Below are 24,409 nucleotides of genomic sequence, written 5' to 3'. Positions count from 1 at the left end.
ATGAATTCCACATAATCCTTCTTCTGTAGGCTTCAGGGGTATATAGGCTTTATCCAGACATAGAGAACCAAGAATTTTACCCATGGGAAGTAAAATAAAAACAATTCAAGACAAACTGTGAGGAAAATGTCACCGATAAAGGATTGCAGGAGCACATTTGGAGAATGCCCCAAATTCACTGAGCACCGGGGAGTTGAAACGTCAGTGCAGGGAAGATCCGGACCACTTAACAAATGTTGGGTCTGAGCCTTCAAACAGTTACTTCTGTGAGTGATTATGAACCGAAGTAATTCTATGAAACTCATGTCCAGATATTTGCAAAAATGTCCAAAACTGTTTTTTCAGACACCACATAGAGGTATGTTCCCAGCACCATCCGAGGGCAGCAGACAATGTATAGACAGTCTGGGTAGGTATTTTTTAGTTTGTTTTATTTAAAAGGTATTTTAACATGTGATGCTTTGGCAACAGTAGAGGAAATAATAGGAGAGAAGGCAGAGTGTAGGAGAGGGTTCATGCTCAGAGAAATCTTTCATATAAATTTGCTGCTAATTGCTTCCTTCTTCTTAAGACACCAAATGATGCCATTGATCATCTGCAAGTGCTGAGGACAGCACAAGGATGGTTAAATGTATCAGTAAAGAAACATTCTTAATGAGACAGAAAGCAGGGTAAATCTTGACCAGCAAATTTCACTACTTCGTAATTTAAAGGAATATTGACCTTATCGTTAGTTTTACTTATTTTTTACTTCAAAGTTTGAAGGGAGAGTGAAAGTCAGGTAATCATAGGGAGCTGTGAGTTGCTGTCATTCATATATTTCAGTAGTCCTTAATATAACAGTTAAAATCCCAAACAGAAAAAGGATGATCTGGTTTTGCTTGCTGCTTCACAATATCATGCTGTGAAAGTTTAGTGAGATCATCACACATCCACAATTTAAAAAAATGTTCATAATAACAAAGACAGATTTACTCCAAAAGTGTTCATGCAAATATTTTAATTCATGTTTTGTCAAGCTGCTTTAAACAGCCAACCCTTGTTGTAAGAATATGCTAATATGTAATTAAACTGCACTCACGTCATGCCATATGGTACATTTGAAACATAAAACACTCTTCTGTTATTTGGGGAGGGTTGTTTGAAAAGGAAAGGAAAAGAAAAAGAGAGAACCCAGGGGAAAAGACAGTTTATCTGTCCTCCCACACTTTATAAGCCAGCTTTAGCATTAGGCACTGATATACTGGATGAGATTTGACAGTTTTGAGGTTAATGGATCTTAATCTTTTATTAAAGAGAAAAGCATGTGCTGATATGCAACAAAGACCATGGCATGGGGCTTTTTCTTTAGATTAGGCATAATTAAGTTTTTAAGAAAAATATTTATCTTTTCTATGAAGCCATGGGCAGGTAAACAGGTACACATTGGGGAAGTAAGCTTTGGAGCCAGTGGGAGTTTTGTCATTGGCTTCTGTGGGAGCAGACCCTGGTTCTCTGCCGTTTTCCAATCTCATATTAACATGCAAGTCAGGATGGGTGAGAGGGAGAGATAAAGAGAGAAATGCTGGATTCAGAAAAAGAGTTTGGCAGTTAGGTGCTTAATTACGTAGCGGCATGTGGACAATGTTTAAGCAGGAGTGCAGATGCAGGCAAAAATGATTAATCTCTTGTTTTAATTATACTTGATCATTTGATTGTGTGGTCATTATTGGAAATGACCTGGTATTTCATTTGGGAACTTCAGAGTAGCAGGAAGGTGAGGAGATGCTGTAGTCTAAGGCATTAGCTTCTTACTAGTAGATGTTTGTATTTTAATGTGCTTGGCAGGTCACAAGTGAAATGAGTGATGGGCTCAACCTAACCTTTGCCAGATGATCACCTACATTAAAAAACCCTGCATAATTTATTAGAATCATTCAAACACATTTCTCAGTAGAGCATTCATTGTCTACTTTTCTTTTTAATGATAACAGTCAGTCCATCTGATGGCTATTCAAAGACAGGTACATGAAATTAGCCAGTGTTTTCAGCTTAGTTCCCAGAACCAAAGGCCCAGGTCCTCAGAGGTATTTTAATGTCTCAAACAAAAAGAACTCCTCCTTAGCACTCCTCAGGATTTGGATACAGGCACTCCCAAAATCCAACCTGCTTTGAATTTGGTAGGTACCAGCAGAGAGGCCAAAATCTCGACAGTGTTCTGTTCAGGTGATGTGGTGAAAAACAAGCACCTCTTGAAGTGAACACTTCAAGGCGAGATTGTGGCAAGAAACCTGAGCTGCTATATAGAGAATTTTAGTTTTCAGAGTTGGCAGGCAGTAGCCTTTCAATGCAGGGTTATTGCATTCAGAAATATGTTTCTGGCCTCATGGGAAGAAACACACTGCGTTAAATTCTGCTGCAGCATGAAGGGGTTGAAAGGTTTCTTTCACATGATGTAACCTCTCAGGAAATCTAACCTGACAAAGAAAATAAAAATACCCTCTCCTCTTCTCTCCTTCATCAACAAGAAAATAACCACCTTGTTAACCAACCAAGAGTGTCGTATGTTTTACCTCAGCTCTGCAAAGTATTTCCTTATCTTAAAGCATGTATCAAAACCCATTCCTGTTCTGCAAGGCAAGAAAATAGGGTATGCAGCTTAAAACCTTTAAAGCCGTCATGTCACTTGATAAACCAGTACTAGTGAGAACCACGTGAAACTGTTGTTGGCATGAGGCTGCCTTAGGACATTTTGGCATGTGGGATTCACGACAGGCCTGTGAGGACCAAAGGGCAGAGGGAGGTCTGGCTGTTGTCTGTCCCTGGCTAGCCCTATTTTTCATATGTACCCAGGTTAAACTGTTGACCCCACAGAAATCAAGAATGTTTTCATTTACATGAATGGGACCAGGCCTTCACCCATAGACTTTAAGGATAACAGTCATCTTGTCTGATACTCAGTTGTGGAAACTCATACAGAAATCCCTGTGTTAAGCTCAGAACTTCGGTCTGAACTAGGCTATATATACTTTGGAAACATATTCAATGTTGATTTAAAGGTTTAAAATAAAGAATTAATTGCATGCCTGTTAAAGTTATTCCAAAGGCTAATTACTTGCACTCTTAAAAGACTGAATCTTACTTCCCATCTTATTTGTATGTATTCAGCTTCTAGATGTTGAATACCCATATCTGATAGTCTGAAGAACTCACTTCTATTAAAATACTTCTACCCATTTATAGATCACTATCAAAACAGCTCTTAATATTTTCTTTAATAAACTGAGGATACTTAAGCTTACACAACTTTCAACAAGAGAAAAGTTTATTGGCCAGCCATCACAGAAAAATATTTTCAAATGGAAAAAAGGGAATGGAAAATTTGGATCAGATTTGAATATAATCATACCAAAATGCTTTTATTTTAACATGTGCATTAATATAATGACATTATATATTTAAATAGGAACCACTGCATTGCCCTGATAATAAGATGGCACAGAACTTTGCCATTGTTGAAAGAATTATAGCACTGTTTTCAAAATGCAATAAAATAAAGATAGACAAAAATTCTAGGACAGTTGCACAGGGAAGACAGAATTTGTAGACTACTGGTCCAGAGAAATAAATGATCCTTAAAAAAATAAAAGGACTTGAAGGAGAAGAGAGAATGAGTCTGGCAGGAGGAAGAGGAAGGTGTTCCTTGCACTGGAAAATGTGTCAGAATGCTTGTGTTCCCAAAATGAGAAAGATAAAGAAGTCTTGGTAAGGTCCTTCTCTGCTAACAGGAACTGGAATGGGAGAAGTCGAGAAAAGAAGTGTGTGAGATGAAACATGACTAAAGATGGGGATAAGGGCTCTGTAAACAAGAATGAGGACTTTAAAGTGGACTTGGGGAATGAAAGGTAGACAATGAACAACACAAGGAAGGAAGGATTTGTTCACTGCAGATTACCAGAAGAAGATAATAGCTTTCACTGCAATATTTTATAAAGGACAGAGAAAAGCAAAAAGGAAAAAGCTAGTAAGGCTGAATACAAAAATTAACTGGGACAGGAGAGGGTGAAAAAAAAGGTAGCTTTGAGAACTATTAGTAAGGAAGCAAGATTTTAGAGTAAGCAAGGGTTTAAAGACATGGAGCAGTCATAAGAGAGAGGTGATCTTGGAGAGAGGGAACTTCTAGAGTCAGAGACCATCCACACAGTTATAGCTAAAGGTTCAGGAATGGTCCTGTACCTGAGAATGCTTACGTCCTCAGGGAAAGAAAAATGGGAAAATAAGAACTGATCAAAGGAGATAATGAAAGGGCAATAAGAGAAAATGCAGCAAAGATGGGTGCTGTTGAAGTTAGCAAGTTGAAGGGAGAAGGGTGGCAGGAAACAAATCAAGAAGCCTAAGAAATCCCCATTATATGGGGAATAAAGATCTTGGATAAGATGACTTCCTTGCAGAAAAGCAGATTACAGTGTGGATTGGAGGGGATTAAGAGGACAGAAAAAATGTATGTCATTGGGAGCCTAAGGCTAATGATATGTTTGCTGCCTTTACTATTGCAAACATTTTAGCCAGGAAAACTTTTGCACAGGTAAAGGAAGTTTAGTTATCCCATTTCTCCACCACACTCTACTGTTTCACTGTCCAAAATGGAAGTCTATTATGAAAGAGGATCAGAGTAAGAGGACATAGCTACAAGACATTATTCCTCATTCCACCAAGATTTTTGGAAAGACCAAGCTCTGTGGAGGTAAGGATAATAACGTTTACTTTTCTTTCAGGGTAGTAAAAGGCTTTGAAAGCTTCTAAAAACTGAAATGAAATACTATAAGCAGGAGAAAATTAATCTATTTAGTGATGAACTGGTTTAATTTTCTTATGGATTGTGTTACCAAGCAATCTCATCTGAACATATGGTATGACCTACCAATATGGACTAAATGAATAACAACGAGTAAAGATATTCTTGATGTTCTCTATAAATGCACGATGTTTACAAATTATTAGAAGATCTATAGACAATATACTTATTCAATATGAACAATACAAACGTTTTTATCTGGACATAACTGGAAGTAATAAACCTTAGAGTTTTGTCAGGAGGGATGAAAGTGTGTGCTTGCTTGGATCCTTTTTAACAGATTCCCAGCCCATTGTCCTGATTTACCTTTAAAAAAAGCACCATGCACTTACCAAGTATAGCAAAATGGTTGTCAATGAGAAGTTGCTTCTTTGCTGTAAGTGCTAAAATAGATCTTTTCCCTGCCTTTTTAACTGTGAAGTGCTATAAATTCACAACAGTCTTATGTGCATGATACAGCAGTTTTCATTTATTGTTATCCAAAACAGATTTGGAAGCAGTGAATTAAGTCATCTTGAAAGAAGTCTGATTGAAATGTGACAGAAGTGCAACAGATTTTGAAGGTTATTGCTCTACAAATAGTTTTCTTGATTTGAAGGATGTATTTCTAGCATAGTATTGTTTGGAAAGTTAGGTCACAGTTTGGGATTTGGGTAAATTTTGTATGAATAGTGTGCCTTTGTTTTGTTCTTCCTTTGCATCTCCATCTTCCATCTTGATTTCAGCTTCATACTGAAATACAGGTAAATTCATACTGAAATGCAGGTAAATGGGAACATGTTGCTCTTAGCAGTCTGTGGAAGGCTAACGCTGTATCTTGCTAAATGTTGATGGTGAAACATTCTCTCAGTGTACATTCTGTTCTCTAGACTTCAAAGAAGGAAGCAATTTCAGTTCTAGAGATTATTTATGTCCTTATTTAAGGGGAAGGAGTCAGTTCCTGGTTACTCAAGCACATCTGAAAAATGTAAATGGTAAATCTATTCTTAAACACTATCAAATCATCTTTGTAAGATGGAAAAAAAAAGAAAAAGAAATGTAATTTGTGTGTATTGTGAAGTCAGATTTTGTGTATCTGTGTAGGTGCTTTTATTGAAACTTGTAACAACTCACCACAAATTATTCTCCCGAGTAGCCTGTGTGGGCTTGAGAGCCTGTAGGTCATCCTAAAAGCCCCAACCAATGCAGGAATGTCTTCTGCAAAGGGTTAATAAATGCTTTGTCTAGTCTAGTTTTCAGTTGATTGGGCAATGACAGTCTTACTGCTTCCCCTGAGAGATCTTTTCATGTAACATCAATTCCACAGTAAGTCATTTCTGTTTCTCATTCTGTTGCCCTATAAAACTTTCTGGGGGGCAAGGGAAAAATAATCAAAATGAATGAGTAAGGCCTGCGTCACATTTAATTAAAAATATTTTTGCCCTTGGAATGAGAAGGTATGGTGATAACTGGAGTCACTAGGGAGTCCTGCCTAAAAAGTGTTGGCATCATATCACCTTATTTCAGTACAGATACAAAATTGAACAAAATGTGCAATTATGTCTTGAACAAAAATGTGGTGCTAGACATCAAATGCATGTAGCTGAAGCAACATATGAACACATGGCATCTTTGCTAAGTAATTTGCTCTTAATTGTCAGCACATTTAGTACTGGCATTTTTAGATACATTTTTGGTTCATTCTCTAACAAATGACTCTACACTAATTGTTTCTCCCAGCAATTTATTGCACAGCTGGGAGACCAAGTTGCAGAATTGCACACACACTATCTTGTATTGAATTCATTTCTTGAAAATGTTTAAAATTCCATGAGGTAGTCAAGAACAGTTTTAATTGCAGTGTCTACAATGAAAGTATGGAATTAATTAAATGTCTTGCAGGGCAGGTAAAGTACAGCTTTCAGAACCTATTGCTTAGGAACGTTTCAACAACTGTAATAGTATAAATCAAGATATCTTTTAGTAATGGGGATAACTGACATTTCAGAAGATCTCTTAAAAGCATATTTTTATTTAAAAGGTGAACATCTGCTAAGGTAGCAAACTCATCTGTATGCTAAAGTATTATCTTTCTGAGGATCTTTCCATTATGAAATACATGTCATGATTCTCTTGTACAAATCTGTTAGGTCTCACAAATCTTTCTTTCATGTCTTTCCTAAGGGACACTTATCTTCTCTGATGAGAGATAAATGTTCATAATTCAAAAAAAGATTTTAATCTTACGGAGACCAAAGTCTAAAGGCTTACTAAGGAATATTAGCTGGGACAGTATAAATGGAGATGGATCTTTAGAAAATGGGATGCCTACTGTATGTTGGATTAGTTTTCAAGAAGCGCTGATGTCACATTATAAGTTGGGAACAAATTGCTAAAAAGTCCTTCTCTCTTAGCTCATGAATCATACTATTCTGATGTGTCAAATCAACTGACATCATGAAGCGTTTAGTGAATTTTTCTTTTTTTTTTCCATAGGAGAATGATCTCATAGCTCTCCACCTTTACACTGGAAGCAAGATCTTGAGACATCCAGGAAAAAGCGGTTGTATGAAGCTGGAATGTATTTTAAGTCTGAAGTCAGCAAATTCCTGCCAAATTCTTCAGAGCTTTGTCTTTTAAAGAATTATTTTAACAATGTTTTGCCATTGTAAAATTATTTTTATAATTGAAAGTACTCCATGCTTTTAGTAGTCTGTGAAATGTAAGTACCATGCATTACTGCAGAGGCTTAACATCATCTGTATACCTTTGAATGCAGTGAGTCCTTTGAAATACTGGCCTCATTTTGAAGGCCTATCTTGCAAGCTGTGATTTTTCTGTAAGGGTTAAGGGTAAGCACACGGACTTGGCCATAACAGGATGAATTTACCTGGCCATGTTTGATCTTGGCAGCTAAGAAGACCTGGACCTGTGAAGTGCTTGGACTGGAAACCCCAGCTACTGCTAGCACAAGCCAAGGCCTGTTGTCAGACCCATGGCAAACACAAGGTCACAGAAGCTAAAGTTGGAGTTGGAAAGCTCTGTATGGCTTCACAGCAATGACTGAGATGATGGGTGGGGAAAAAAGGGTGGATCAAGGGACTCACCCATCATTGAAGGGACTCTGGTTGTAGGCAACATCATAAAATCGATCCGCAAGTGGGTTAAGTCCTATTCATACACAGCCCCATAAAAAGAGGAACTGGGCTGTTGGGGGGGGCGGGGGGAGTGTTTGTGAGGTTTTTGGGGTTGGGTGTTTTTTTTCAGAAAATGCCATATACACACGTGCACCTAAATTCTGTGTGCAGTTTCCAAGATGGTGCATGCACGCAAAAAGTGTATATGCAAGAAACATAGCCAATCGATTATTCACACATGCAATCTCCGATTGTATGCACATTCAGAGTAAAAATGTGTGCAAATTCTGCTCTTTTTTTTATTTTATATCATGTTCACTTCTATAAAACTTAAAAAAATCTTGCTGTAATTAGTTAACTGTACTCTTTTAAGCTATTTACAACTCTGAATATACTATTTCTTCCATTTTTAACCACTTAAGGAAGTTATTAGCTAGTATACTATTACTTTTTTTTTTCAGTTTGATTCTCTTCTCTATGTATTCTCTTTTTTTACACAGGACAAAAGCATCCCTTTTGATTTTACCTACGAAGGGGAGAAGAGCATTGCCAACTAGTAGAATAAACACAGTCCAAGCTAAATTGGCATAGGTCTGTCAGTGTTACTGAGTGGTGTCTGCTTAAACTAGAGTTGAAATTCCATCGATTTCGATTGAAGAAAGGCTAAGGTCCTTAATCAAAAAGGAGTAGAAGCAAATAGTTCTTAGCCAAACAGTTTTGGGGTTTGGGTTTTTTTTTTCCTCATAAATTTGCAGGCTGAAATCCTAAATCATGTAGATTACTTATCAGATTGTATTATCTGTTGATGTTCAGCCTCTGCTAGCTAAATCAACACCCCTGAACAGCAAGACTGCAACTTTCTATAAATCACAGTTTAGTTAAAACAGCCTGTCTGTGATCTGCATGCTACAGGGACAGGAACAGCACCTGAATAATTGGAAGGGGAAATGGAGGGGCTGGGCAGCCCATGATGGTGACGGCATCTTATGACAGAGTACACACTACTAGGAAAGGACTAAATAGCCTTCCCCTACCAGTTATTGCTGTTCTGTGCCAGCAGAGAAGCTAAAACACCTGATATCTTTTCTAATTTAAGAGATTTTTGTAAATTACTTCGGCTGACAGAACGAAGGATTTACTACTCTGATAAAAATTCAATTTTTTTCCAGCCATATCAGCTGGTCCAGTAAAAGACAATCTATTCCTACAAAACTTACCTCTCTTATCCTCAGGCCAGCACTGCTGCCTTAAATAATAAAGGCAATGCTGTATTTGGCAAGTAGTGGCAAGTACCTTATTGGCTCAGTTCATTTCAGCAGGCTACAAGCGATAGCCAGCCTTATCACCTGAAAAAGTTAGTGTCTACACTGAAGACCTTCAGTGTCCTAGCATCCTGTCAGGAAAAATCCCACAATTTACACACCTGTCAGATTGAAATGGGGAATATGAGTAATTGAGGGGTTTTGTTTGCAACAGGGAGCTGAGGGGAGGCAAAACATAGCTGATTTGTTCTGATCTGCCCCCTGAAAAAAACCACGTTAGAGCAGTTGCATGTCACTGGTCACATTAGGGTTGCCATAGGAGAGGACCAGCTTTTGTGGTCCCTTTGGCTACGTGTTCTGAGACAGCCTGAGAGGTGCTGCCCACAGCACATTCACTGTGAGTGGGTGAGCCATGTTTTGCCCCGAGAGGTGTCTGGGCTTTTATTCAAGCAGCCCTTTCTTATGTTACCACAAGGGTTACCTCCTCTGTGGCCACAAGCAGGGGTGGCAGAGCTGGAGACAGGTTCTGCTCACACAGCAGGACCACGCAGCCCTTCCTCTCCTCACCACCAAAACTCAGTTAACTTCAGCCCAGCTAAGGAAGCTGCAGTTACAGTAGGGCCAGGACATAACCCAGAGACCCTTATTAAATGTATTTTCTTCTGGAAATTAGAGTACAGTAGCTGGTATTTTAGTTAACCTTTGCAATGACATATTTATTCTGGTGTACCCAATAATTTCTTATCGCAATTTTTTTCCACATGGAAACTTTAGACATTTCTATTTCCAGAAACGGGCTTGAAAGGATTCCGTTCCCACTTCTCTGTAGAAGTGTGATTATATTTGTAACAATTAAAAATGCAGTTCCCCTTGGGGAAATGTCAGTGGTAATTATCACACTGATGATTCAGAGAATGCTTCCTTCTACCACTGGCTCTTGATAAATTGCTGGTATTTGTTTGACACTCTCAGTTCTCCTGTTTGATTAAATAATCATCAGGAAAATATCCACATCATCACTTCATAGTCAGATGTCAGTCTTCTCTCACACTGAAGCGAATCACTCTTGCTGTTAAAAATCACACCACATCATTATGAGAAAGCCAAAAAAATCCTTCAAGAACTCGTATGTGTGGCTTATAGTCAGTGCATGTCAGTAGTAACTAGAAGAACTATACACCTAAACCCACCTCTAGATGAACACCACTTGGGTGGAAAGTGCAGGGATAAAATGCTTGCCTTACTTTGACAGCTGTACATACCAATAATGAAACCTTTCATGGAGCTGCTGGCCTTTTCTCGACTCTTGTTCATCATTGTCTGTGTTTCATTGTGCATTTGGCTTGCAACTCACACGGGCCACATTTATTATACCCTACACGACTGGGCCAGGGACCAGTCAATAGAAACATTTCCACTATCTTCAGTGAGTGCTGGATCAAACTTTTCATCTCATCATGAAAATGGATCTCACTTTTCCTCCCTGTGGTCCCAAACTCTACATGACTCACATCTCTCCTTGAAATCCTGCACACTCCGTCATTCCTCAGTTGATGTTCTCTGCCTTGGCCTTCATTGCATGCACCGTGTGCAAATACTAACACATACCAGTATCTTATTAGCATATCTTGCAGTGGTAAACCACTGCAAACCTTACTGTGTCTTTCCTCTTCCTTTCATTACCAACATGATTTCCAGTGTTGTCTAACTGAGACCAAAAGAGTCTAAGATCACGTTCTCAAAATCATGTATCTTGGAAAATAGTACTACTTTATCCCAAAATTCATTCCTTTTGGTAGATGACTGCAGCTCTGGCTTTCTCTCTCCTTCTGCCTTATTTTTGAGTTCCCCTATTGCTAGAGATGCAGTTCTCTCTCACAAATATGTAAGAAATTCTCACATCCCAGACCAAAGCCTTCACAGTTGTGATTCTTGGGTATTTTTGTTTGTTTGTTTTCTCAGCCACAGGGCTATTTGTATACTTTATTCATTCTGACATGCAGTGAAGCATGTTGGTAGTTTCCACACACTGCAATTCATTTTCACTACCTAAGTCAAGTCCCTTCTGTCAATATTAGAACACAATACACTGGTTTCTTTTTTTCTTTTTTTTTCCCTGACCCCTCCTAGTAAACAAAGGGACTATCCCTTTAACCTCTGACAAGCAACAGTCTTGAAGCAATGAATGGATCAGCTTTCCAAAAGTGGTTCAGCAGCAGCAATTTTGGGTTATGGCCTTCTCTGAACTCTTGATCCATCATATCTGGTGCTCTGTCTAGCCCCTTGACTGATTTTCAAATTGGTCTCTAACTGCACAGAAGCTACCTGTGCATTTGGCCAGACAAATCACATGAGCAGATGTGAGGTGACCCAAACAAGGTACATAAATGATGTGTTTGAGATCAGATTCAGTTGCCCGCTGTGCTAGATGCCACATAGACACTAATTAAAAAGACAGTTCTCACTCCAAGAAGCTTCAGCACTGCAATGGAGGAAGGAAACCAACACCTAGGAAGTGGGAACAATGGATGACAAAAAGAAGCATAAAACAGTGCTTAGAAACAAAGAGAATTAAAGAATATTAAAGAAATAGCATTGAATTTGCAAGGTCAAATAACCAAAGTTAGGAAAAGCCAAAAATCAGATTGGTTTCGCTCTACCTTATATGATCATGTGCTGTTTTTTTCAGCAGAAATGTTTTGTTATTCACATAAGAAGTTATCAACCTACAGAGCAGGTACTTACTATTTTGTTTTCTCTGCATTGGTCACTGTGTGCTCTCTGGGTGCACTTACTGCATGTCTTTCAAACCTTTGCCATGAAGATGAAATTATTCATGGACTTTGCCATCATATTTCTCACTGCAGGATCCACAGTGTCCATTTTCACAATACCTGCAGAGGCCCAATGTGATAACCCAGCAAAGGTCTCTCACCTAGACAAGTTCTTACAAACAAGCCCCTGGCACTTGCTGAGCTGATGGTAGAAATCCATCATATATATTAAGAAGACCCTGGGGTGGATCTTGCTAATACCTGGGCTGGATCCCTGGTCATGAAGCAGTTGCCCTTTGAGTCCTTGGCTCAGCCTATGAGGTAGGGGAACATTCATGGCCTTGGGAACACATTGCCAGCACTGGCACTATAGAAGACTATAGCCTTCCAGTGAAGATGGCTTTGGTGGAAGATTGGAGTCAGTGGCTCTGTGTCACAGAGGACTGAGCAGTAAAAAGGACTATAAGACAGAAAAGCCTCCTGGGGTCAACTTCATGGAGGGAGAATCTTCAGGAAATTTATAGCCAAATCCAAAGAAACAGTCTGGCTCTTGAAATAAAAGTTAGGCAGTCTAAGCACTAACTCCAAAACGGAAGTTGTAAAAGTCTCTTTGCAAAGCAGTCAACTTCTAAACCAAGTATGTGCTTTTCTTTTTTATTGTAAAGCTTCCCAGGTGCCAAGAGTTGCATCTGCTATCCCAGAATTGTCACAGGTCAGCAGTTCTGAAAAGTTCATCACACATCTGACTCCTACACTAGAATAGGAACTAGAAACTGTCCATCCCCACATCCTCCAAGAGGGTCAGTCAGGAAAGTGTTGTAGGTGTATTCTGCCATCACCTACAGGATCTGACTCTGCCAAAAAATGTCATAGTTCATTTCAAAATTTAGCTGAAAAGGAACTGCCTACTTTCATATATATGTATGTATATATATGTATGTATGTATGTATGTAGGTAGGTAGGTAGGTAGGTAGGTAGGTAGGTCCCTGTGCTTTACTTCCCTCAATAGGATTTACACCCCCATCTCACACTTCTCATGCTAGTGTCCTCGTTCCCAAGCTGTGGAATGGGTACAGGAGACTTTCTTGTGTCACTGCCCAGGGAAGAAGTCATGATTCAGTGGATCAAAGACTGAGAACACAAGAGAGATCATGGCTTTGTAGCCCACTCAGCCTTAAAATACTCCTACAGAACTCCTGAGAGCCATAATTTTTTGAAGACTTGCATGATAGCAAGTTTGGGGAGCGTCTCAAAGGGATGGTAAAAGGCGCATCCTTGAGTAAAGGCCACAAATGAATAAAGGCTGCCACATTTCAAGATAGGGGAGAGATGACCTATGTTTTTCCAAATAAAAGGTCAGCAGAAATTTTTAGCATGGGAAGAACACCATGTTTTTCTCCATATTCCTTCTTAGAAGCAACAGTTTATTTTCTGCTTAAGTATATGTGTATATAGATATATAAATTTACCATGAAGTGTACACCCAGCATAGAAAATTTCTATGGTGTTTGGCAAAGTTGAAAGTTACTCAAAGAAGGATCATATCATGGGAAATGTCAGGCAACCACAGTTACAGGCATGGTTATCAGCCCAGTCTATAACAAAACATATGGCTAGAGAGCATCATGCACTGGCAGATTTTCTGTTTCACATCAGTGACCACATATTTCAGCAAGGAGCTAGTGAGAAAAAGTATGCTGGGGAAGGGGGAATATGTAGCAGATATCTGCTCCTTAGAAAATATGTATTACTGGTACCTGTAAGAAAATTTGACCAATGGGCCAGCAACTTGACTTCCAAGAGGCGGCACATTTTTTCCTGGGCTTAAGCTGTGGGCTGGGACAAGGATCTCAGAAGTGGGAGCGAATAACATGGAATGGTTGGGTTTGACCATGTCATGCTTCTTATGCCTTTCTCAACTAGTCCTATGGCACACAACTGGTTAAAGACCCCTTGTAGTTAGTGGGAGGGGGCAGAGAAGGCTTTAACTCAGCTGCCTGCAAGATGATGAGACCAAGGTGAAATTCTGTATAAAAAGTAGGCAGAGAAACACGCTCAACCATTAGGTAAAATGCAGGTGATTGTGAAGAGGGGCTGTGCTTGCAAGGAGAGCCACTGTTTCTGCTAGGCTAGTTCAAGGAGGCAGGGTTGATCTGTCAAGGAGATGCTATAGCTGATGGTTACTTGTAAAGTCTGAAGTCAGTTAACTGCTCACAGCTTAGAGGAAAACATGTTTAGGGTTTTATTGGCATATACAGAGATGGCAAGTCATTGAGTTATGAGTAATGGAATGCCTCTCACTCCAATACTGCAGGCAAGTATTACATTGCTTAAGTGTCTCCAGGCTGGACTGCATAATTTCCAGGTAATACCTTACAGAGTTTCCCCAGGTGGGAGTGCCACAAGGTGAACCTAGTTACAGCAATACTTTCTGGTTTAATTTGTCTTTTGGGGGAGATTGTGGGAAATGCAAGTGTTCTTCCTCAACACCTGAAACACAAAAGCTGTGTTTTATTGTATCCACCAAAGCTATATATTAGCTTAAAACCAGCTTTTCTGAACTTTTAAGTTCATATGAATTCTGCTGTAAAAAAAAACAAAGTCTCCTCTACACATAGATGATAATAGGAAAGCTGCATATACTCAATTTGGCATCTGCTCTCAGAGACATGCTGTATATGCTCATATGCACACACAACAGTCTTTGAGTAAGTAAAATCTGTAATGTTATATTTACTCTAATTAATGAAGAGAAAGGCATTAGATCTCCTGAGCACTTGAATGCTGTTCTGCAGTTATGTCACAACTGATCTTTATTGTTTCAGCTGATTATTTATCTCATTTCCTCATGATTGTCTTAAGTTGGCTCCTTTATAAATTAGGTCTTGCTATTAACAACAATCATTAATTACCCTTACAGAAGTCTTACGTCTGCAGAGGGAGATGTTGCACTTATAAGTTCTGGTTTATCCAGCTTTGGTTTAAATTGTTTGCCGCTGCCATTTCTGTGCAAGCTCCAGGGATGATCCGGAAGCTAATGCATTTGTCAATAACACTTCAGAATTTGTTATGTGTAATGCTGAGGTTTGCAGATAGGCTATTAAAAGCAAACCATTTAAAATGCAAGTGTTGTCAGAAACAAGAAAGTTGTTCTAGACCCAACAATTTGGACTACAAACTCAATGCCTCTTCAAGGGAGATGAATGAATATTGCACAGAACTGAATCTGATTAGTAGGAAAAAATCATGACTAAATTCTAAAGTATGTATCTACTGAGAAGAGCATAAGAGTGGTTGTAAGGCACGTACTTCCTCACTACAATTTTAAAAATTCTGCCTCAAGCATCTGACAGAACAAGGAGGTTTACTATCATGTGTTTTGCTACAAATATTTTTTGCATACTGAAGCCAATGTAGAAAAGGTAGCAGGAGCTTCAGAAGTATCCCAGGTCCCAGCAGCGAATCCAGAAGCTGGCATTAGGCACCACAGCTCCTCCTCCAAGAGCAGAGAGGAGCAGGCACACGTACAGAGAGACATCCCTTCCTGCAGCAGCATCTGCATCCTGGGATGGAGCTGCTGTGCAGTTGTGTCTCCCCATTGGGGGCCGACTGGATCACTCCGTGTACCCTTTCTGCCTGCGTGTGAGGATTTCCTTCAGAAAAAAAAAGTCAATTGTGTAGAGCCTAGTCTCTCAAGCTGTTTGGGATCCCTAGTTCCTAGTCCTTGTTCCCTCAATTCTCTTTGCATTAGTGATTGGAGTCTGGCAGCAGCCAAATAAAATGTTTCTAGGGTTAGGCAATTGCTGGACAGAGCTTTTTTGGGGGATAGGTACCTTGGCTCTGCTAGAGTTAATCCTGAGATATCTTTATTGGCTTATAGGCAAGCCTAATGTGAGGGGCAGAAAGGATTTTAAAATTATACCACTGGAAATACTACAACATGAGAGAGAAGCAGTAGTATGCTCTTACCTGCAATATTGTGTTACTGCAAAGAGGATAGCAGAAGGATGCAAAACTAATGAACGATTAGAAGTACGGAAAAGCTTAGCATAGATTTTTAAAGTGAAGAACATAAATGCAAGGGGAATTGGATGTGTTACACAAAACAGCAGAAAGAAGACTCGTGCAAAAACAGCTCTTTCAAAGAAATAAATTCTGTTTAGCAGAAACTACCTCCTTGTTGAAATGATTGTCCCATTAAGTCATCAGTCTATGCGGTAAAGCCAAATCCCATGAATGTTAACAGACTAAACAAAACTATCTGTGACAAAATAAAGGATAACTAGGCCACCACAACTTTCACGAGAGACAAATTTGAAGTTGCAAAGGTATTTGAAACACAGCAGAAAGCATGTTTTCTTAATCCAAGTATCTAAGTGCTGAAGGAATGAAGCGTACAAATGAAAACACATGCCCAAACTGAATGTGAGACTGCAAGGGGAAGCATGGTGTAGAGACTGGCTTGCTTTGCAATAACCCTGGAGAGAATTGACACAACGCAAAGGTCTTGGCACTGGTCTCTGATAGAAAAATGCAGCTGGAGGATGAAGCGCTGTTAATGAAACAAAGGTTTTACTAAGTCTCTTAATTAAATCTACACTGGTATATTCTATAGCAGGTTGGCTTCTGACACTGGAAAGAAATGGATAAAAAGTGAATTCCAAACAGGCAGTGGAGCTGAATACAACATAATCACAGCAAGCATGATGCCCAAGGTTAAAATTCAAAGCTCTGCACATTTCAAATAGCAAGATCAAAATGAGAACATTTGGCAAAGCTGTTCTGGCCTGTCTGCGAACAGATAGAAGAGTTTGAAATAGTGGAATAAAAAGTCCCAAGTGTGCTTGATTGAAGAGCAGCCTGCAAATGCAGATGATCAAATTGAGTAGATAACCTATCTATGGAATTGAATTCTAGACTTCCTTTCAAAGAATGCCGTGGGACACTGAAGAATACAGGGTGTATTAAAGGCATGTAGAAAATCTTATAATTCTGAGGCAGTTTCAAAGAGCGTGGAAAAAAAATCAGCATACCAAAGTTAAAATGAATAGTTGCTCCCAGGCAGAGACATGGAAAAAATAATGTAAGATGCAACCAGCAAAGAATGAGAAGATGGCAACACAACTAATTGTCACCAAAAGTGTTTTTGTCCTTGTCTGCTTTATTAAGGAATAATCCTGTTAATAGGATCTGCTTTTTTTAAAAAAAACAATAATATGTTTGGCTGGCAAAGATATCTGCATTTCTCTAGCAGACTCTGAATGCCTTTTGATTTAATCCAGATTCTGATATAAAAAGTAATACTATTTGAGTGTAACACATACTAAATGGGTTGAAAACCAGATAACTAATAGATCAGCAGAGGAGACAGTCTTCACCTAAGGGAGAACTATCACAGATCCTCCAGCAGTTCTCCTATGGATCACCACTGCTCATTAATTTCATCAATATTTTCAGGGGTGAATTGCTGGAAAAGAATGTGAATTTCTTTGAACATAAATATATTTTAAGGACCTGTCACTTTGACTAAATTGCCTGGATCACATGGTAAATGGCCCCACATCTGATCCCACGTTTGACTTTATCACAGCATGTGGATGTAGGGCAGCCTGTGGTTGAAAGGGTTGGAACCTCTGAAGGATTGACAATCCCTGAACGTGAATTCCCAAGGTGATGTGGTAGCTCATAGGGGTAATTCAAATGGAGGTAGCAAACACAGAGAGTTTTTTTAACTATATGTAGCATAAATCCATCATTAGAATACAATCTTCACTTTGGAAAGGATGCAGACAAATTAGGTAAATAATCAGAAAAATGGTAGAAGAATTATTCAGATTCAAAGACACGATTTAAGATTTGTTTTAATGCATCCATGTAGCTTCACTTCTAATTTATCATCCCTGAGCATTGCACTAAAGGTCTCCATGGTGGCACAGAATGACATGAGATGACTGAAAGCTTTGGGGAATGTAAAAGTTGTCAGAAAAGAACTGAACTGAAATAGACTGAGATCAACAAATCCCTAAGCTATTGACTAAGGGCTACGGTGATGTAGCTATCCTTTGCTAAACCGAATGCTTAGTGCCATAGGCTTTCCAAAGAATGCACTTAAACAAGATGCAGAGATTAAAAAGTCACAATCGGATACCTGTCAGGTTGCAAACAGCCAAAAAGACATTGAAGTGACCAAAATGATGATGTTAAAAAAATGAGAATCAATGCACTATATAAGCAGGCATGTTTGTGAAATCATCCTGCAAGTGTCCACTCTGGTACTCACTACAACTAGTGGCAGAGTTAAAGAAAGACTTTGGGGATTTGAGAAGGAGGCAAGAGTAACAGCTAGATGAATATTCATACAAACCTTTTGGAGATCCTTCCATGCTTACGAGTTAGAAAGAGCAGAAAATCTGAAGTGTCCTCAGGACTTTGCTTCTGGGCTGAAGCTAAACTTTTGCTTTGGTGGAAGAATGGGACATGAGCTAATAGGAGAGAGGCTGTGTGAATAGTGTGTCTTGTGCATGGGTAAGGGAGTGGCTGGGAATTAGCTAGAACAGCAGGAGAGTATTAGTACAATGACTCCGGGGAAGACAGCTGAAGATACAAACATTGTTCCAGTGAAAATATAATATAATAAACAACAAATTTTGAAGCAATGTAACAAAGACTGTGAAGAAAAGGAATGTTTTGGATTCTTCTACAACAGTGGTAGGGTGTGTGGATAATGCAGTCAAGGAACAGGAAAGTCTTATTAGCAAAAACATATAGTCAGCATCATTAGCACCTGGTGGGATGAGTCATGTGAACGGAGCATCACATTCAGATTATAACCTGGATAAGCAGATAGAGTAGGTGAAAGCAGTGAGCGGAAGGAGGGAAGTCCAGCTTGGTAATTATAACTCACAACGGAAAGGTTTCAAAAGCATGTGAATTGATGTACTAACAAACAAAGACCAGGGATGCTGACAGGGGTGTGTCACAAACCACCAAATCAAACCCAAGAATGGGATGAATTACCTTTTAAACATTTGTCTGCAATATCTAGGTATAAAAATGGTGGCATTTGGACAAACTCGGTTCAGCATGTGTGCTATTTTATCTCATGCGGCTAGCAGTAAACCATCACTGGTAGTTTCTAAAAATCATGGATAATTCCCCAACTGGAAAGGCATGTTGTCCAGCATGGAAAAAACTATTTTTTGGACCTTGTTGTGATGAATTAATTTTTAGACTGGAAACTGGTGGGTGGATAGGGACCGGAAATTACATTGCGTATCAGCAATACTGAGCAGTATCTATGTGGAGGGCAGCTTCTTAACTTCAAAATAGTCCTGTGAGAGAGTGAAATGAAGGCAAATATCTTAAGTAAAAAGATCACCATACAACGTGCAGAGGAAGCTGTATTAGATAGCAATTAGCGTACACTAAATGCTGTGAAATGCAGGAAGTTGATAAGGGAAGCTAAAGACATCAGGAAAAATCCAGGGGTAATATATATAAAAGCAGCAAGAAAAAGTTCTAAAGTATACCAAAACCAAAAGAAATTCTCTCAACAGTGTAAGTCTGATACTAGCTGGAAGTGGAAAATCAGTGTTTTAATCTCCATTTGGAAAACAGGTTGACATAATCTTAACAAAAGAGGAAGAATTTTAATAAGATTATAAACTAAAGAGGATATTAAACAATACCTAGTGGGACAGAGGAATAATTTTCAATGAATTTGCAGTCTTTAAAGATGTGATTGAGGAGAATGCTGATCTTTATTTCCAGGAGATCTTGGAATACTGGTGAAATTCCAAAAGAGATAATGTCGTGTTTCTACTCAGAAGGAAAGAAGGAGGTGACCCAGTAACTGTGGACTGATTAGCATGGCACTAATACAAAAGCAAATAAAAGCAAAACTGACATGGGATGAATTTAATAAAGAATTTAGGACAGGAATGTAAGTTACATCAATCAACATAGTTTTATGAAAAACAGGTTTTGGCGTTGCACATTTGATTTATTTTGATGAGATGGTGGGTTTAGTTTATAAATGTCTCAGCCTCAGCTTTTGTAAGGAAGTTATCCCACAACATTCTAATCTTAACATATTCTAGAGCATCCCTATATTATACAGTACCCCTAACCAGCAGGTGTCAAAGACTACTTTAACAAGTTAAGAAAAGTTAAGAATTGGCTGATTTAAAGAGCACAAAAAAGAGTTGCTGGTACAGACATCATTGTGGAATAGGATTACAGCTAATGAGATTCTGCGCAGACTGGTGTGTTCAGCACTACTGGCTGTTGTAATCAGCTGGTCAGAAGTATGTACACACCCAATGTTGACCAAATTTGTGTCAAGGATGAAGGTGCTACATTGTGTATGTGGCACCTGCACACCTACGTAACTGTTATCATGTCTGTGAAAAGAAGATGGTGCTCGGGGGCTACAATCCTTTTTTTTTTTTCCCCCTCTAGTAAATCTGTTCCTCTAGGTAACAGGACAGTCCTTCAACTAAGGTGTACGAATGTCACAGAGAAATTTGACCTGACAAACAAACAGATTCTAAATATTGCAAAACATAAAATAAGACATTTAGGAACAATGGATGCAAACTGTCCTTAAAGACAGAGGAACACATCCTAGAAGACAGAGGTGGAGAAAAGCAACGTTACAGTGGAGAAATGTGTGAACATGAGGTCCCATTGCAGTGCTGTAGAACTGCATTTGGGCTAGTGCAGTTCTTGGTTGCCTGTACAGGAAATATTAAACAGAAATAAAAAGACAGACTGCTGCCAGAACAAACACTAAATACAAAGCTTCCATGCTTTGGGAAAGGAGACTGTAAAATTGAAGATGGTGTAAGAGAAAGCCTCACTCAGAGCTTAATAACTGAAGAACACTGACAGGTCACACAAATTTCTTTTGCTTAGGTTGTCAGAGTGAAGACAGAGAGGTACTTTACTACAGTATGTAAACTTCTTTCATGGAAAATAATGGATAATAAAAGTGCAGTAATTTAGCTGAGAACAGAAGGATAAATTGATGAGCAATTTTTATTAGAAATAAAGAAAACTGGAGGCTTTTTGTTGTTGTTGTTGTTCTATTCTGTTTGCTTTTGCCAGTGAACCATGATTGGCTTATACTACCGAGATTCTCCATAAGCTGATATGTCAGGCCACATCAGGCACCTGCTTTGAAAGTCTTTTGTTGTCAAATGCATTGGATTTGGCTCAGTAAAAAAATAACTGGGAGAAATCTAATGGCCTGTGATGTACAGAACAAGATGTAGGTTCTTCTAGAGTTAAACTATCAATTTATAAAGCAAAATTTTAACAAGTCTGGCAAAAAACTTCTTGGAGACTTACTGAAAAACCATCAATATGAAGGGATAACAGCAACTCTTTAATTTCTACTGGTGTGGCAGATTACAGTAGACATCAAGTAACATCCCTTGCTGAAGGGGTGGTTATGATAAACTGAAACAACATACACACAGATGCTCAATTTTACAACTGCTTTTTCAAGGAGAGGCTGTTGTGAGCATTATGCTCCTGCATAAAAAAGTGATTGGGTTATCAGGATAGATCATTTCGCCCCAGGTGGAATTATATACCAACGATATGGTATATATCACCATGGTCATATCACCATGAAGCCGTGCATCTTGGTGTAGAAATGTCACCCTGACTGCCTACCTGGGTATCGAGAAGTTTAAAATCAGACCTTGGGGTATCTTTCTTTTGGCTAAAGAGGGAGGCTGGCACTGAAGACAAAGTACAAAATTTGCATTAGATGTAGGAATCGTGTAAGATTCTGAATATGCTAAAATTGCATGATATGGCTGACCATCGCTTGGTCCAAATCTTGGGTGACTGCCCCTATGTGGTGTTAAGTGTGATTTGGGTTTGGCTGGGGAATGCTGGCTTGAGGAATACTGTCTGGGACAATGCCAGGGAGATCAGCACTGGGAGCCAGCACAGTTAGTATCAGCATCTCTTATTCCTGCATCTGGATGTGGAGATCCCAGAGCAAACTCCCACTGGCGAATATGGCTTTTCCTCTGTGGAGAAGCGTTAGAAAATGGAGGTCATGTTGCCCTTTTTCCTGTCTGTCTTGCACTGTTAGCTTACAAATGCTTAGGCGCAGTCCTTGAGATACAAGTGGCCAACTGAAATATGTTAATACAAAAATCAGTAGGTGTGTCAGAGATATGGGTGTCAGCAGCCCTACTGACATCAAAAGTAGGGAACCGTAATTAGTGATGCTCCTGCCTTTTTTTCTTGGAGGACCTGGTGTCATGATCTGAAGTTAGATTCCATTAAATGGGCTAAATAGATGCAGAAGTAACTGCCTCCTTACCAGCAACGCACAATGCAGTTGCTCAGTACTGCAGTACAGCTCTGGTGTAAAAACCTGCCTTTGTGACCCAAATGACCCTCAGGCTTTCAGGTGAGAAGCTGTGACTGCCAAAGCACAGGACAGTATAGGGTCATGCACTTACTGTGTTCTTGTACCTCATCAGCCCACATTAATGCACAGTAACGCACTGCTTGGGGCTGAGAATGGCTGAAACACTCAGGCTTGTCCACTTGTCCAAATCCACACCGCCACTGAGCCAGGAACAGGTTAGGAACACCATTTGGAGCCAAACCAATCCCCATCAACCGGCTGAGTACTCTCCTGCCTCCAGAATAGATCCCAGTCCACACTTCAGCTGGCTGCAAGGGGAGCATAAACATTGACAAAGCTAAGGTTTTCCCCCTCTTCTTCCCCCCCTCCCCCTTTTTCTGTATGATTTTCTACTTAACTTGTATTTGTCAGAGGAGGTGAGTCTGTGCTCCTTTCTAGCTGAAGGTTTAGTAAATCAGACCTTTTGGTTTTGGATTAAATTTTACTTCAGGTCAGGTCACTTGTGGAAAGTGGTTTTGGAACCTATGACTCAGTATCTCCACATCAGATAAAATTTCCTTCCCTGAAGTACACAGGCTTGAGTAAACGTTAGAATAATTGTAGGATAATTCCCAGGAGTGATTCACAGCCTGAGTACAAGGCCACATACTAATTGTGTGGATGTAGTAATAGTAGTTGCTTTATTTGCTCTGTAATCTTTGAACCTGCACAGCAATAGCAGTAAGCAAACTTCCCCTAAGCAGGCAAAAATGCATTTTGGGGTGAGTTAGGACCTTCAGAATTTGTCCCAGGCAGGCAAGGTAGAAAGTGTAAAAGTTTTTTAATGAAAATTTAGCAAGGTGAAGTCAAGATATTGGGACAACTGGCTGAACAGACTGTTAGGGTCTTTTCTCTTGGATAAGAGATTAAGAGCACTCATCCTGGTGCAAATTAAGGTCCCTCTATAGAGTGGGGACGTGGCATTTTCAGGCTGTGACTTTTGGTGACACACATCTGGGTCTTAGCTTCTGGGGACTGGACGTAAAAGGTCCCCCTAATGTAACACTGTATTGCTGCTTGGGAAGAATGTGGCAAAATGACAATATTTTAATGTTGAAAAAGCAAGTGCAGAAGAATAAATAAAATACAAATATCGATCAGAGATGCTTTCCTGTAAAAAGTCTGGTGACTGAGTTTCGAGGTGTACCCAGGTACCAAGGCAGCCTTCAACTGCCTGCCTTCCCCAGAGACACCTCCGTTAACAGCGGGTTTGAGAAGGCAGCATCACTTTCCATTCTGCCGAATTTATTTCCTTATCAACCAAAAAATCTCATCTTCCTCTGGCTTCAGGTGATCTTTTTTTTTCTTAAAGCATTGTACAACTGCCCGAGGAAAAAGAAAAAAACAAGAGAGAAGAGGAAGAGGAAGAGGAGAGAAGGAGAAGAGGAAGAGGAGAGAAGGAGAAGAGAAGGAGAAGAGAAGGAGAAGAGAAGAGAAGAGAAGAGAAGAGAAGAGAAGAGAAGAGAAGAGAAGAGAAGAGAAGAGAAGAGAAGAGAAGAGAAGAGAAGAGAAGAGAAGAGAAGAGAAGAGAAGAGAAGAGAAGAGAAGAGAAGAGAAGAGAAGAGAAGAGAAGAGAAGAGAAGAGAAGAGAATCGCGTCAAGGTGAGCTTCCAGTGACAGCTGTCTTTTATTCCCTTTTTTTTTCTAGCATGCCCCTTTTGAGGGTTCTTGTCAAGTACGAACTTTCCCCCCGCCTCTCTCTCTCTCTCTCTTTCCGAGCGACTTCTGATCTCAGAAATGTATTTTATACGTTTGATGGATGAAGCGATCAATTTCTTTTTCGACCGAGCGTTTTTGGTTTGGAATAAATTGGCGGCGCATTTTCCTCCCTGCCTGTTTCTGTATTTGTTTTGTTTCCTCCTCCCCCAAGGTAAATCTAGACCGCTGTAATGGCATCTATATATACAGTACGTGTCGTTTAAATAAGACGTTTTATCAAGCGTCTTTAAATCTGCAGTCAGCCTCATTTAACCTCTAAAATTACGCT

The sequence above is a fragment of the Pelecanus crispus genome, chromosome 2 (assembly GCF_030463565.1).
Source record: "Pelecanus crispus isolate bPelCri1 chromosome 2, bPelCri1.pri, whole genome shotgun sequence".
NCBI lineage: Eukaryota > Metazoa > Chordata > Aves > Pelecaniformes > Pelecanidae > Pelecanus > Pelecanus crispus.
Note: the sequence above shows the minus strand (reverse complement) of the source record.